Source organism: Bidens hawaiensis, unplaced genomic scaffold (genome assembly GCF_021521415.1).
Source record: "Bidens hawaiensis isolate Kalapana, Puna unplaced genomic scaffold, B.hawaiensis_p1.1 tig00020777_1, whole genome shotgun sequence".
Lineage (NCBI taxonomy): Eukaryota > Viridiplantae > Streptophyta > Magnoliopsida > Asterales > Asteraceae > Bidens > Bidens hawaiensis.
In genome coordinates, this window is record NW_027493196.1 from 121710 (window position 1) to 136889 (window position 15180).

At 32.7% G+C, this 15180-nt stretch overlaps 1 pseudogene; it reads left to right on the forward strand.

Moving 5' to 3' along the window:
• Positions 1-8439: 8439 nt before the first annotated feature.
• On the forward strand, positions 8440-8960 carry LOC143561696 (zinc finger protein ZAT12 pseudogene; annotated as a pseudogene).
• Positions 8961-15180: the final 6220 nt, after the last annotated feature.

A 15180-nucleotide genomic window follows, 5' to 3' on the forward strand; every position in this document is an offset into this window, starting at 1 on the left:
AAACCAACCCGTTCCGTTTTGACCCGAACCCTTCCCGACCCAAAACCCATTCTAACCCGAAATCCGTTCTGACCCGACCCCTTTCAACCCGAATCCGTCCAGACCCAAACCAACTTAACCATTTTCTGAATTGACATATTCTGGCCCTAACCCGTTCTGAACGTTGACCCGACCCGTTTGCAAGTCCTAAGTACAACTAATGAAATATAATAATGAAATGCAATTCACGTTTACAGTCTGTTCGAAGATACCGTGGGGGCGTCGGGGTGAATGATAGCAAGTGGACGGTGGAGATCGTAATCATTGCCGCCGGTGACCTGTTCCGTCATTCGCCGGGAACTGTTCATCTTGAAGTTGTGGGATTTGTTTCTTGCGGGTTTTTTTTAATTATTTGCCCAAATAATATCAGTTTAGTTTTTTGATTGATAGTACTCGCTAGCTAGCCACTAATAGGATTGGGGTTTTAACAAGTGGCACTGTGTTCCCAAGTTTTAGTTAGGAAGGAGAGGAAAGGAAACAGATGGAAATGGAAAGATTGAGATTGTGTTTCCGGGTTTTATTTAAGGAGAGAAAGGAAAAGATCGTGTTTTCAAGTTTCATTAAAGGAAAAAAAGAGAAAAAGAAGAGAAATATAGTGTAAAATGAAGGTGATTAGATTCTTTCCAATTTACAAAGAATTGAAAGGAAAGAAAGGAAATAGGAGGGAAACGAAAGAGAAAAGAAAGGAAATGAAAACTCTTCATTTCCTTTCTCTCATCAATGATACTCTGGAACACAAAGTGATGGCATATCCCCACATGTTAGCATTCATAATGGGTTCTTTGTATTATTTTTTGCGTATGTTATTTATTTTTTTAAAGTATGATTGGAGTGAGTGTGAACAGGGTAGAAAAAATATTTCTGTTCATAATTAAATTTAAATAAACATGTTTCATTCTTCATAACTTTTAATGTATTTTTAAAGTGGTTGTGAATAAAAGAGATAGAAATGTAGTTATAGTATAACAAATATATCTAATTGACAAGGAGAGAAAAAAAATAGTGATTTTTAGTGCAATTTTAGATTTTGGGATGGAGAACCAATATCCAATTAAATTTTAATTATACTAAAAAATTAAAAATTACTATATTTTCTTTATTATATGCAATACAATAATACTTTTCTGTACTTTTATCATTGTTTTTTCTTTATCTTTCACTCACAATCACTTTCAAAAAAATTAAAAAACTACACTGTATAAACAGTTTAGCCTCATATTTAACTTTCTCATATAACATATTATCCCTCCTCTGCGCACAACCACCCATAATCATATCATATAATTTACAAAATTCGCTCGCATAATTATAAGGCGCGGGCTGATAATGCTCAAAGGATTCTAGTATATACCATTACCCTATTAGTAATGCTAACTTTACTCACATTGGTTTTGATTAGAGACGTATAGAGCTGAGCCGAACAAGGTAAGTGTCACGGACTAAATATTTAAAGATATAATTGTTTGAAAGCGCTTGAACCCACAATTTTTTAATTATAACTTTAACCTAGTAAAAAAACCTACTAGAAAATTTAAATAGGGATGATTTTATGGTAGAGTGGTAGCATTGCTTTTTTCGTAAGTTGAGGTCTCAAGTTAAAAACACGTCACTCGTATGGTTTTTAACCTTTAACCACTACATACATATTCATCTACATAAAATAATTTTGAGAAACAATTTGAACTCTCATATGGTTTTTAATTTAACTTTTAATAACTACATGCGTACATCTGTAACATCTCGAATTTTTCGTATTTGTATTCATTTATGTTTAAAACGATTCGGGAATGTAATTCGGATCTTTCGAACTATTTAAAACTTGTATTTACTGGAATTTAACTTGGTTTAACTTATTTTATAATTTCATAACTTTCAATCATGCCAAATAGTCCATAGAAACCTCTTAAAATCGTTTAAAACGACTAAAATTGCATTTATAAAAGTACAGGAACTGTTTTTGACCCAAATCCTGAGACATATGCCCCAAGATAAGTTATATAATAATATAACATGTACATTTTCTTACCTTAAATATTAAAAACGAATTTTATTGTTAATTGGTTCGATTTTGTCATTAATTGATTATTCGATTTCCTAAACGAGCTATTTCATAATAAACAAGCTTTAACCCTTAATATTTAAACAAGACATATCATAAAACCCTAAATTATTACTTAAATACCAGCCACCATCTCTGTAATCTTGAAATTCCCCTTCACCGTTGTCGGTTTATTCAATTTCTTCAAGTTCTTCAAGTGTTCGTTGACTTTCAAGCTTCAAGACCCTTTTGACCTCGATTATCTCTTGTTGCATTAATCGTTTGGGTAAGTTGTCTTATGTGTTTTTGTGTATTTTCATCAACGTAACAAAAGCCCTCAATCAATTTTAGTGATTGAGGGAGTTTCGGTGGTCAATTATTTTTCGACCCGTTTAAGGGCATATTGGTTAACAACTTTGACTAATCAATTTCTAACACTTCTGGTCGGAACAAACTTTCGGTCCAGAAGACTTTTATTTTTACTCGAGATTTTAAGGTTACTGACCAAAACCCGACTCCCGACTCGCTGTTCGGATTCTGGTCAGTACTAGCTCGCTTAAACGTTAATTATCTCATAATCGGAGTTCTAGACATCCGTTTGGATTGATTCCAGTGGCTATGTTCTCGGTTTTAATCATAGTTTATTATCTCTAAGTTTATGGTTTTTTCGGTCTATGTTTATCTCAGTCAGCACGTTAAAGGACGGTTCGTTCGTTTAATCATGTTTTTATTCTGATTTCTCGCACATTCGCCTAAGCAATAAGGTGAGATATCATTACCCCTTTTATTTACTGTTTTTTAAACGTTTTGGGGACAGATGCGTACTAATACTTCCTTTTATATTACATACATACACAAAACTAGCAAACTAATGATTGTGTGTATTCAATCAAATGTTATTTATTACTTGCTTGTGTGCTTACAATCTACCATGTTCGGAGAGGTCCATCATAATCACATTATAGTATAATCATACGCCATCCTAGTAGCCAAAGCCCGATTCGCTAGGAAACGGTCAACAGACACCCACATTTGTATGCTAGTCATAGTAGCCAATGCCCGATTTGCTAGGCAACGGCTAACTAACACCTTATTTGCTCACAGTTTGATTGATTATTACTCACATTATTTTGTTTGCACATTTATCATTTATTATTTATTTATTATATATTATTATTAGGTTTTGTTTGTTTTTGCTTAAAAGGTCTGCAAGGGGCTTACATCTGCGAGCAAGCAGACATAAGCTTCTGAAGACCTTTTGTTTTTTTAGAAGAAAAGTATCTAAAAAATGCTTTTTTGATCTTAAAAAATAAGCTATTGTTCAACTTCTTCACACTTCTTTACATCCTATCAACACCCAATGTCCAACACCACCACCATCCATCGTGCGCCACCACCACCACTAGCACCAACCGTCCGCCACCACCACAACCGTCCATCACCACCACCACTCACCGTCGGCCATAACCGCCGTCCACTACCACCATCCACCGTTCGCCACCACCGCCACCTTTCGCCGTCACCATCGTCCATCACCACCACCATCGTCCACCCCCACCACAACTGTCCGTCACCATCACCCACCGTTTACCACTTACCACAAATCGTCTGCCACCAATCGTCCACCACCACCCACTTTCACAGTTCATACACCACCACTAATGATTTTAGCAGTCTACAGACGTTAAATAAATTCTATCTACTATGATATGTATGATATGTAACGAATTTCAGCTTATGCAGACGATATCCGGTTTATAAAACAAATAGTATTATATTTTCAGATTGCAGACCTTCATACCACACCTTCAGTTGCAAACATGCAATCAGATGAAATCAGATTGCAAACAATTTTTGTCTAAAAAAACAAGCAGCATCTTAGTGTCAAAACTGGTGATCATCTCACTTAACATGTGTTGTTGACAAATCTATGTTTATTTTCTACACATGTGCAGGTTACCAGTTGATTTGAAGATAATGTGAAGAACACATAGAAAGACTATAGATAATAAAATCAAGAAATATTTGCATTATTTTTCGTTATTGATTATTTATTTGTTTTGGGTTATATTTGTGTTTGAAGTGCACTTGAGTTGAAATTTGAAATAAATGAATTAATAGATATTGTCATATTTTATATATTATGATAGTACCTTGTGAGTTATGAACTACGGTTCGCACCCCGGCATATTCGTCTTAGGTTGGGGTGTGACATAGGGGTGTTCTTCGGGCTATTTATTCGGGCTTTGGGTTGTTTGGGTTGGGTTGTTCGGGTTTGAGCTCAAAACAAATTGACCCAAGAACCGACCCAAATAAGTTCGGTTTGTTCGGGTTTCGGGTTATACGGTTCGGGTAAATTCAGGTTGGATTTCGGGTTTAACAAATTAAAAAAAAATCCATCTTTAACAATATCATAAATTATAAACCATATTCCAAGCCGTTATAAAACCATAATATACAAGCCATATTCAACAATAGCATATATTATTTAGCAAAACGTGAAATTTATCATACAAGAATGCATTAGACGAGATAAAGGAGTGTTGTAGCTTGTGGATTAATACTTGTATAGATTGAAGAAATATGCTCAATAAATATTTGTTTAAATACGGCTCGATAAATATTGGTTTAAATACTATACTATTTAAGTTTTTGAATTAAGATATATTCTCCGCATGCTTTATGGTCATTAATGCATTGGGATGTGATAATCCAATATTAATTGGAGTATTGAGAACAACTGAACAAAAATACATAAGGTAAATGTGCTACTTCACCACTAAACTACCCTATAACATTAGGGATACATGCATCGATGTATTATACTTCGGGTTATTCAGGTCAACCCGAATATGGGTATTTCAACCCAAATGCCGACCCAAATATTTTATCTCGGGTTCGGGTTAGGAGTTTAATCGGTTCAGGTGAATTTGGGTTGGGTTATTTGGGTCTCGGGTCGCTTCGGTTCGGGTTTGTTATTCGGGGGCGGTTAAAAAACACACCCCTGGTGTGACAACATCTACATAAGAGAATTTTTAAAAGCAATTTGTGCTCATAAAAGACAAACGACTGGGTTGGACCTAAATGTTACTCAAGTTTCAGCCGTGATGCTAATATTATGCATTCCTATTAAAAGCTTCACTCCATATTCAGTCCAAACAAACAAACAAACTCGTTTTAATCTGAACTGGTTATTAGACCGACTTGTGAAACCCGTTGCAACCCAAACCAACCCTAATGCTATCAGCCCAGTTCTTGGTTCTCACTTTTCCAATTTTTCGACTATGGATATGACTTGTTGTCCACTCCTACTTTATACAGCATGTGATCTAACTCGACTTAAAAACTTAATAGTCGAATCACATTTCACATACCAAATAATTAAATATTAGTAAAACCCATTGAAAAAAAATTCCCGCCTTATATTACATTTCAACGTGGCTCACAAAAGTGTTTCGCTAGATTCAAATGCATCAAAATATCAAATGTTAGTTTGACAAATGGACACCATACATTTTCATATCAACTTTACAAAATAATGACTTTTAAACAACAATGCCAAAAGTTATCGGAAAGAATTCCAATCTTATTTGAATATTTTATTTAAACAACTAAACCAGATATTGTTCGTACCACACCCAACCTCTCAAATAGTACTTTTGTTGCTAAAAAGCAGCATATCATATTTTTCTTTATTTGAGTATTTTTAAAATGTTATTTTTGATTGGCTTAAGAATACGTAGAAAAATAAAATGTATCATATCTGTTGAACTATATAAAAATGTGAAACTGTACATTAAAATCTATTTATCTTTAATTTATGTCTACCAAAGAGTATAGAGCAAGAACGATGCATTTTTTATGTCTGTTTAAACAGCTTTGCTATTCGCTTTATACTATAGATTTCGGTTCGGTCATACAATTAAACAAGATTTGTAGAACCGATAACCGAACTGAATTCACAATGTGGATGCAATTAGGAACCGAACTGAAAACCAAATTCACAGTATGATATGGTTTTTCCGGTTACTAATACGGCTATGTTTTGAAGTTTTTTCGGTTTTTGTTTTTTATATTCCCTAACGTAAAAGTATAAATAATCTTGTGTTACATATATTATAAATACCTCACCTCAAGTGTTATCAACAATTTTTAAACATATTGATTTTGGTTGAGGAAATATCTCACCTAAAACCTTTTTTAACACATTGGTTTTTAAACATGCGTGGATGCACTGATGCAGTAATTCTGCTAATGTTGACCTTAAGGAAGTTTCAATTCAGACAAGTAGAATAATTTGTGAGGTTTGTGAGTGTAAAACACGATCTTAGTTAGAGATATGCACAGTTGGTTTTGGGATAAAAAAAAATCTTTGATTTATGAATTTTTGAAAACGATTTCGGTTTTTTCAGTTTCGACATTTTGGTTATTGGTTTGTTTTGTTTCAGTGTCAATTTTGCAATATAAGTTTGAATAATTTGGCCCGAGAATAAAATATAGGACCAAAATAATGAATTTTGGGCTAAATCAATTTGTTAATCAAAAAGATGATTAAACGTTTTTGCTAAAATATTTGAATTATATACTTATTAAATTCTTATAAATCACTTAAAACAAAATAGAAGTTAATTAAAATCTATAAATTCAGTGTAGGAGTTTTTTCGGGTTTCTATTATATGCTAAAATCAGAACCGAACCATAAGTTCGGATTTTACGAAAACATAAAGCAAATCGTTGATTTTTATTTCAGTTTAGACAGGGGGTTCAGTTTCATAGACACCATTATGGATTGATATAAGGATTCGATGCTACACTATCCAGCAATCCATTATAGTGGTATATAATAAATTAAAATTCTTATCAACTAAGAAAAACATAACCTTTTAAAACTTTAAAAATAAGATCCGAACAAAACACTATGGATGGTGTGTACGAAAAGTTACTTGTGTTAAGAGTTCACACTTCACACCTTCACTAGATACACTAGACCTGTGACCCACATGAACGTGGGCGTCACTCCCACGAAGTTGGTCGAAAGTTTACACGATAAGGACTCATGATCCTTTTTCAACTAGGCCTTAATTAATAATTGATTTTCCTCCGACGTTAATCTGGTTTAGATTCGTATATTTCAATGTGTTCATATGTTGAAGGTCACTTCACGAGAATAGTAATCAATTTATAGTTAAGATGATAGGTTCCAATCAACAAAACCATATACATACGTAATACGTTGTAACGTCGTAAGAGCATTCCCGGCTCATTCCCTACCATATATCCATATATATATTATATAATTACACTAAAAATCACAGTATTTTTTTTTCTCATATTCAATTAAATAATACTTTTTATACCTTTATCATTATATTTTCTCTCTCATTCACTCAGAACAACTTTTAGAAAATATTAAAAAAAATATACAATGTGAACAGTAAAACCCTAAATTTAACTTTCACATATAACATTTTCTTTCCTCTCTACTTATAACTATACTATATAATTTACAAAACTCCCTCACAAAAATATAGGGAATAGGCTGAGAATGCTCTAAATTGATTTGAACTTTAAAAATTCAGTTATATATCAATAAACGTACATGATACTAGCTAATATAGTTACATTTTTTAGTTTGTAAAGGTATGAGGTAATGTAAAAAAAAATTAAAAATAAGAAAGTTATGTTGACACATTAATTACTTAACGGGATTGGTGGAGAGAAGTGGACCTCACCCATCAGCCCAAAGTGTGATAGGACGTTAAGGGGATAGCGCCCAAGTGGCTAACGCCCTTTAGTGATAGTGGTGTTGTGGTTTAGCATATGCATTTTCGTAAAATGGTTGTGAGGTGACAGGCCGCCACCCCGCACAACGGGTAGTCACATGTCAACTTAAACACATTTAGCCATTTTGATTAACATGTTATTGCATAACATTCAAAGTAAAACCAACATCTTTTAATTTAACAAGGTTAAAACCATAAACTCTATCGACACGTTTTAATTTTACCAAGTCACACAAACGACCTATTAAATCTGTTTATCTAAACTTGAAAGAAGAAGAAGGGAAAAAAAAGATTTACAAGTTGTTACAAATTTAATAAAACTTGAACCACTTTAATCCAACTAGCTAAATCATCTCGTTTTATTTTTATCATAAAGTTAAATTCTTTTATTAAAAAATAAAACAGAAAATACCTTATCATTACCTCATCACACACGCGCTTACACGTTATCTTCCCTAGGTACTTTTCCTTAGCCAACAAAAAACTTCCACACGCATACAGCCACTAACTTAACGTATATATCCAAACTATATATAAACACACACCCCTCAATAACAAACACTCCAACAAATTAACACAAAAACATCATTCATTCACACAACAAAGTTTAAGAAAACCAATCCAAAATGACATTGAAAAGACCGTTACAACATGACACGGATATCGAGAAAATGGCTATGGCTAACTGTTTAATGCTCTTGTCACGTGTCCAAAACAAGCCAGGTTCGGATATATTATCCGAACCAGGCAGGTTGTTCCACTGCAAGACGTGCAACAAACCGTTCCGGTCGTTCCAAGCACTTGGCGGACACCGAGCTAGCCACAAACGACCGAAGCTAAACGATTTTCTTGGGCAAATGCCGAAGACGTCAAAGATGCATGAGTGCTCGATTTGTGGGCAGGAGTTTGCGATGGGGCAAGCGTTGGGTGGTCATATGAGGCGACACCGCGATGAGGCCGTTGGAAAACCGGTTGTTAAGGTGGTTAAGAAGGAAAGTGGGACTAGAGGTTTGTGTTTAGATTTGAATCTGATGCCGTATGAGAATGATTGGAAGTTGTGGCCTATTGTTACTTAGTGATGTGATTAGGGTTTTATTTGTGCTTGGTTTGTTTGTATATAAAACGGTTTATTTATTATAGAGTTACGCATTTTTGTTTATATTTTGGCATGTGTATGATATTTGATTATGGTTTAGGTTATAATAGGAAGTATAGTTTTTGTAGGAAGGATATGAAGTAATCTTGTCTATTGATTTTGAACATGGAGGGTTGAGATTAGTTTAGGTGAAAATCATATGTGAAAATAAGAGGAAAGACATAAAAGGAATAACACATTTGTTGACTTTCTCTCTCTACATGCAAGGCACATGCCAAATTCCTCCTTCATTTTAAAATGTCCATAACTTTTTTTACGACGTTTTTATTGAAAAACAAATTCACCATAATAACGAGTGTCTTGTTATCTTTTATACGAGTACCATATTGTTATATAAAAATTAAAAAAAAATTAGTGGATTTTTTACGTATTTTGTTTTACCAAAATTGTGTTTTACAAAATTGTGTTATACAATTGTATTTGTCATTGTGTTTTTTTTCTCATAGTGTTTTTTACATTGTGTCATACAATTGTGTTTTTTATTAAGTTTTTATCATTATGTTTTTTTTCATAGTGTTTTTTTTCATTGTGTTTTTTACATTGTGTTTTTTAAATTGTGTTTTTCATAGTGTTTTCCATTGTGTTTTTTTCGGCGGCCGTTTTCAGATAACTTTTTTTCGGCGACTTTTCGGGTGAATTTTTCGACGATTTTTTCGGCGAAATTTCTCGAGGATTGTTTTCCGATGACTTTTCGACGACTTTTCCGGTGAAATTTTTCGGCGAAATTTCCATAGACTTTTCCAGCGAGGTGGCGGCGGTGGGTGACGGTTGTGGTGGCGGTGGGCAGTGGAGTGGTGGTGGTTGTAGGAGATGAGTGAAGATGTAAGTGAGTTTTATGTAAGTGGGTTTTTGAAATTAATTTAAGTGGGTTTTGAGATTAAAGTAAGTGGGTTTTGATATTAAAGTGTTAAGACTAAAATACCCTCCTTCCTAGTTTTCTTAGGAAAATCAAACTTCTTATTTGAACCTAACTCATTTGATTATAGTTATTATAGTTAAATCTCAAATGTGATTATGCTAGGGGGAAAGTAACATACAAATTAAATTAGCGTACTAACTGTAAGAATCAAATAGTGTAATTATGTAGTTGCATTATAGTTTAATTACACTGTGTTATTTATATAATTACACTACTTAATTATCACAATTAGCCACTAATTTAATTTGTATTTTATCCAAACTCGATTATGCTAACCAATACTATTAGAAAGACGCATATACTTTAGAACAAATACAATTTTTGATTAGGAAAAATTCCTAAAATAAATATGTGAAAGTTTTTTTTTTCAAAAAGCATACATTAATTTTTTAATTTGCAAAAGAAATTGTCATCTCATAGTTGCCAAGGCGAGAGATCTCAATGAAACCAGAACCTTGAAATACTCAAAATCGGTTACACGTTGGACAGGTATAGGGTCGAGCAATCGGGTGGTTCAGGTAATCAGGTAAGAGACTGGGTATTTGATTACTTTTAAAATTTTTCTCAGGTATTAGACGGGTTAGATTTGCGATATATACGTTTACCCAACCCGATTACTCAATAACATATATAAAACATGATTTCCTTTTTATTTATTTATAATATACCATTTTATTTCTAATTACTAACAACCCGGCTTAGTTTAACTGAATACGGTTTATAATATACCCATTTAAAGTAAAAAAAGAATAAATAAAGTAGTCCGATCAAAATATGATTCATGTACTTAGATTAATACATAATACTAAAATCATAATGGATTTCTTTTATATTTTTCATTTTTCATATAGCAAATGAAACTTCACTCATAAAATATTAGACATTTTTATTACAATGATGGGACCAGAACCCTTACAACTTAGAAAGGCAAAGTCTTATAAAAAATCTTGGCGTCGATAGACGCTCAACCAAAACTCACTGATATATTGTGTTCAATTGGATTGTAGACTATAGTGGTCGACCGTAGACCATATCATGGCTTCTCTATTTCAAATTTCTAAAACGTACTATGTGTTATGGGTTAATTAATGCCCATCGCCACATCAGCACATAGGGGCGCCAATGGACACTAAGGGCTTGGCGTAAGTAGGTTAGCAAAGGGGGAAAGGAGAGGAGGGGCGACAATGATGTCCACCAATCAGATGCCAACATTTGAAGGGGGCACCACGGGGAGCCAACCCAAAACAACTAGGCTAAGAGAAACAGTCTAAACAAGTATACTCTTATAATTAACTATCCATAACTAATTTTCCAAACGCTAACTTGACTCAGGTTCCATTTACAATTTATTAATTATTAAGTTATTTGATTTTTATAGAATCCTTAACTAGTATGTCAGCCAATTCTATTCGTAAACAAGTTTCACTTTCACCATATGAATAAAACTCTTAACTACTTTAGAAAACCTTTTGATACAAATCTTTATACCACTAGAATAAAAGCCCTTTAATATATTTTGTCATAATTATCTATATAAATAGTTTTATCTATCACATAAGATATCTTTGTTATATAAAATAAAATTTATTGTATTAATACAAATACTATGTTTGTTTAGGTAATAAGCTTAGCCAATTCTAGTATATGAAGCCCTAATTGGTTTATCAAATGATCAACCCCAATGTAATTTAGCTTTCAGTTTGATTTAAGCCTTTTATGACTTGTTAACACCCCGACCACTCAACTTAAAACCACCAATAACTCAAGTGTAAAGCATTTGAAACCCCCGAGCAGTCATAAAACGAACAAGTGTAAACGTAATTGAATAAAAACTTGAGAAAATAAGAGCATTCACATTTGCCCCACCTACAAGCATACATATAATTAAAGGGAAAGTTCATATATATCACATTATATAACCAATAAAAGTCAACAATTGATAGTTTGAAACTAAAGAACGACTAATATTAAAAGTGGTCACAAAAATGAACAGCTAAAGCCGCAGCTGGTTTTCAAACTGTGTGGTCCTAATCCTTATTCATTAAGTGTTACATCTTGATTGTTAACGCTTAAGCTCATACATCTAGACCAAAATTGTTTGAAAAAAATTATAAATTATTAAACAAAAATATATTTTATGATCGTTTTAGGTTCAATCGCACTACTAGAAAACAAACTATTACCGATTAAACGCTGATAAGATCATGCATGGATCAGATAAAAACTTAATGAGAAATACTACTAGTTTTTAACTATCATTGATGATTCTATAGACAATATACACACACACATATTAAATATTTTTTTAGTAATGACCAACATATTATCGACAACACTTTAAAGTTACGAATTTCTTCAAGCCTTTTCAACATTTAGCGTTAAGAATAAAGTTGCAAACGAATATTCTGTTTGTAATCCCTCAACGTTCTTTACATCAATAGAAGTCCTTTTCTTAAAGAGGGTGTGGCTATACCCACACGGTTTGATATCGCTATACCCACATGGTTTGATACCTAACCCCACATTGTATGAAGCACGGCCACTCGAGGTTGCACCGAACGGGCGTTTAAAAGGACAGACCATCAATTCATAGCCGCCTACTTTCCAAACAACTGTTTGAGGTTGCACCAAACGGTCGCTTGAATGGTAGGCCATCGAATCATAGCCCCCTATTCAAACAACCATCTAAGGGTTTTTCGAACGAACGTTTTGACTGTGATGCAAAAAATGGAACGAGGATGGCGTAAGAGAGCATAACCGTTTATTAAAGTGTCATCTCAAATATATATTTGCCAACTTAATATTCAAAGTTAAAACCTAGATTCAGATATGGAGTCTAATCATACATTGCCTAACCTAGTTAACTGTTTTTAACCTAATGATTCAAACAAATCTAGAACTGTTATTTATATTTGGCCTTTCTAATATCATTTAACATACGATAATATAGTAATAGTTAAACATGTGGGTTCTCTTGTTAGGCCTTTTATAGTTATGGCTTACATCAATTAAATTTCATTAAACTTTAACCGGTGGCCTAATTGTAGCTTCCTAGTTTTTACTAGAGAGTACACCTTGCTCTAACCGCGTATGATACAAGAAAAATAAGCACACCTAAAATTGGAATAGAGTAGGCTCATTTTAAAAGTGAAATTAGGGATGTGAGTTTTTAAAGCTATAAGATAACAATAAAATAAGTAAAAATAGGGTTGTGAGTTTTTAAAGCTATAGATAACAATAAAATTAAGACAAATTAGATTTAATAATCCAAATTATGACATTGTAGCCAATATAATAATTTATATTGGCAACCGTTAATCATTCTGAATATCACTTTTGTGTGCCACTAATGAACAATTAAATGTATTAAAATGATTTAAAAGGTACTGAAACTATATAAATGAAAGGTAAAAGCAAATGGGCTACTTCGTTAGGATGCAATTGTTAGGTGGCGTTGCGGAAGTGACAACACACAAACATGTACAAACGATTAAAAAATTTTGTACATATAAAATAATTAACGAAATAGAATTTAAATGCGATTCAGTCACAGTGGGTGACCTGCATCCACAACTAGTTATTTTATTATACTCAGACACAAGATTACAATTACCATTGACGAATATATATAGACTAGGATTAGGTTTCTAGCTTAGCCATAAAAATACATAAATGCACGGCTTAATCAAGTTAGTAATAATCCGACCCAATAGCTCCTCTATATGAACTAAAATAAACCAAAGCTCAAATGCTTCACCAATCCTAACAGTAATTGCACTTTGGTAACGAAAGTGAAATTATCATGTCGTTACTCGAATGGCCAATAACTATTGTTAAGAGGTCAACAGGCTATAGTTTGGATTATTAAAATCAAATAAACTTTTATAAGTTTGAAAATAAAAATAATAAGTAATTCCTAAATGAACCTAAATTCATATTACATTCTTTCCTAATCATTTTTCAAAACTTATTTACTTTTTAATATTGACAATATATATATAGTGAACCAACTTCTCACGTTATCTCCATCCATGGTAAATGGGGTATGCATGAGGGTTCGGATCCGGGTCGGTGACACTCGGTGTTCTGAATACAACCAAAGGAGCTTGCAGATTTAGACTGCACTTCTAGCTACTTGGAAAAATAACTTTCTAGCTTTAATTACTTTCAAGTAAATTTAAATCCATCTAGAATAAGAAAATCCAAAGTCCATTTTGTAATACATGAGATATGGGCTCCCGTCACTCTTATTATTGCTATTATTTATTAACTATTATTATCGTATAATTTATTCTACAGAACCCAAGGATATTAATGATAAATATTTGGATCAGAACTAAAAGGAAACGACATGCTTAAGTACGTTTACATTACACTAAAGTATACATCTTAATTACAATTGAGAATCATATAAAAATGTAAAAAAAAAAAAATTAAGCTCATAGTATACAATAAAAATGTATGAATTCAACCCTTGTCCGTCTTAATAGATTATCTTAATTGCCTTATTGTTACGGGCAATTGTGAATTGTATCGGTATGAAAAGTTAAGAAAAATTGATAAAATTGAAGACGACTCGTAAATTTAATCATGACTAATAGATGAACTGTAACTTGGACGTATAAAATCCCATATAACTTGAACTGCCTAACATAAACTCACTTAACCCGTTTACATGAAAACACCGGATGGATTAACGAGTTGTAAATTAGTTGTAATAAAGTAGTAAATAGATCAACTAACTCATATATTAATTGGTGTATTAAACATTCAAACATATGATTATAAAAAAATTTACTTTTATTTTTGTAGTTGTAACTTTAAATGGTTTTGCCGTCTAATTTTAGTGCAACCAAATAATACCTATATATTAAGTGGGGTAAATAGATATGCTAACGAAAACATGACATGTATATATCAAACAAGTTCTCTTAGAAACTGAAAACGTAATATTTTTATGTCATGTATCGGGATCAAGTCAACATGCCCTTTTAGGCTTTTAGTTAATTGTTAGCTAATTATTTCATAAAGCTACAATTCTTTTAGAACAACAATCTAATTAATTACGCATATTGTTGCCATCCACATGACTTGAACCCTCATTATTGAAAAGACAAAACCTTATCTAACCCAACATCTTGATACCGTTTTGGTTCATAAAGCTAGAATTCTAGGTGGTAAGTAAATATAATTAAAATAAAAACAAATTAAAGATAAATAAACATTAGAAAGCTAAATAGTTAAC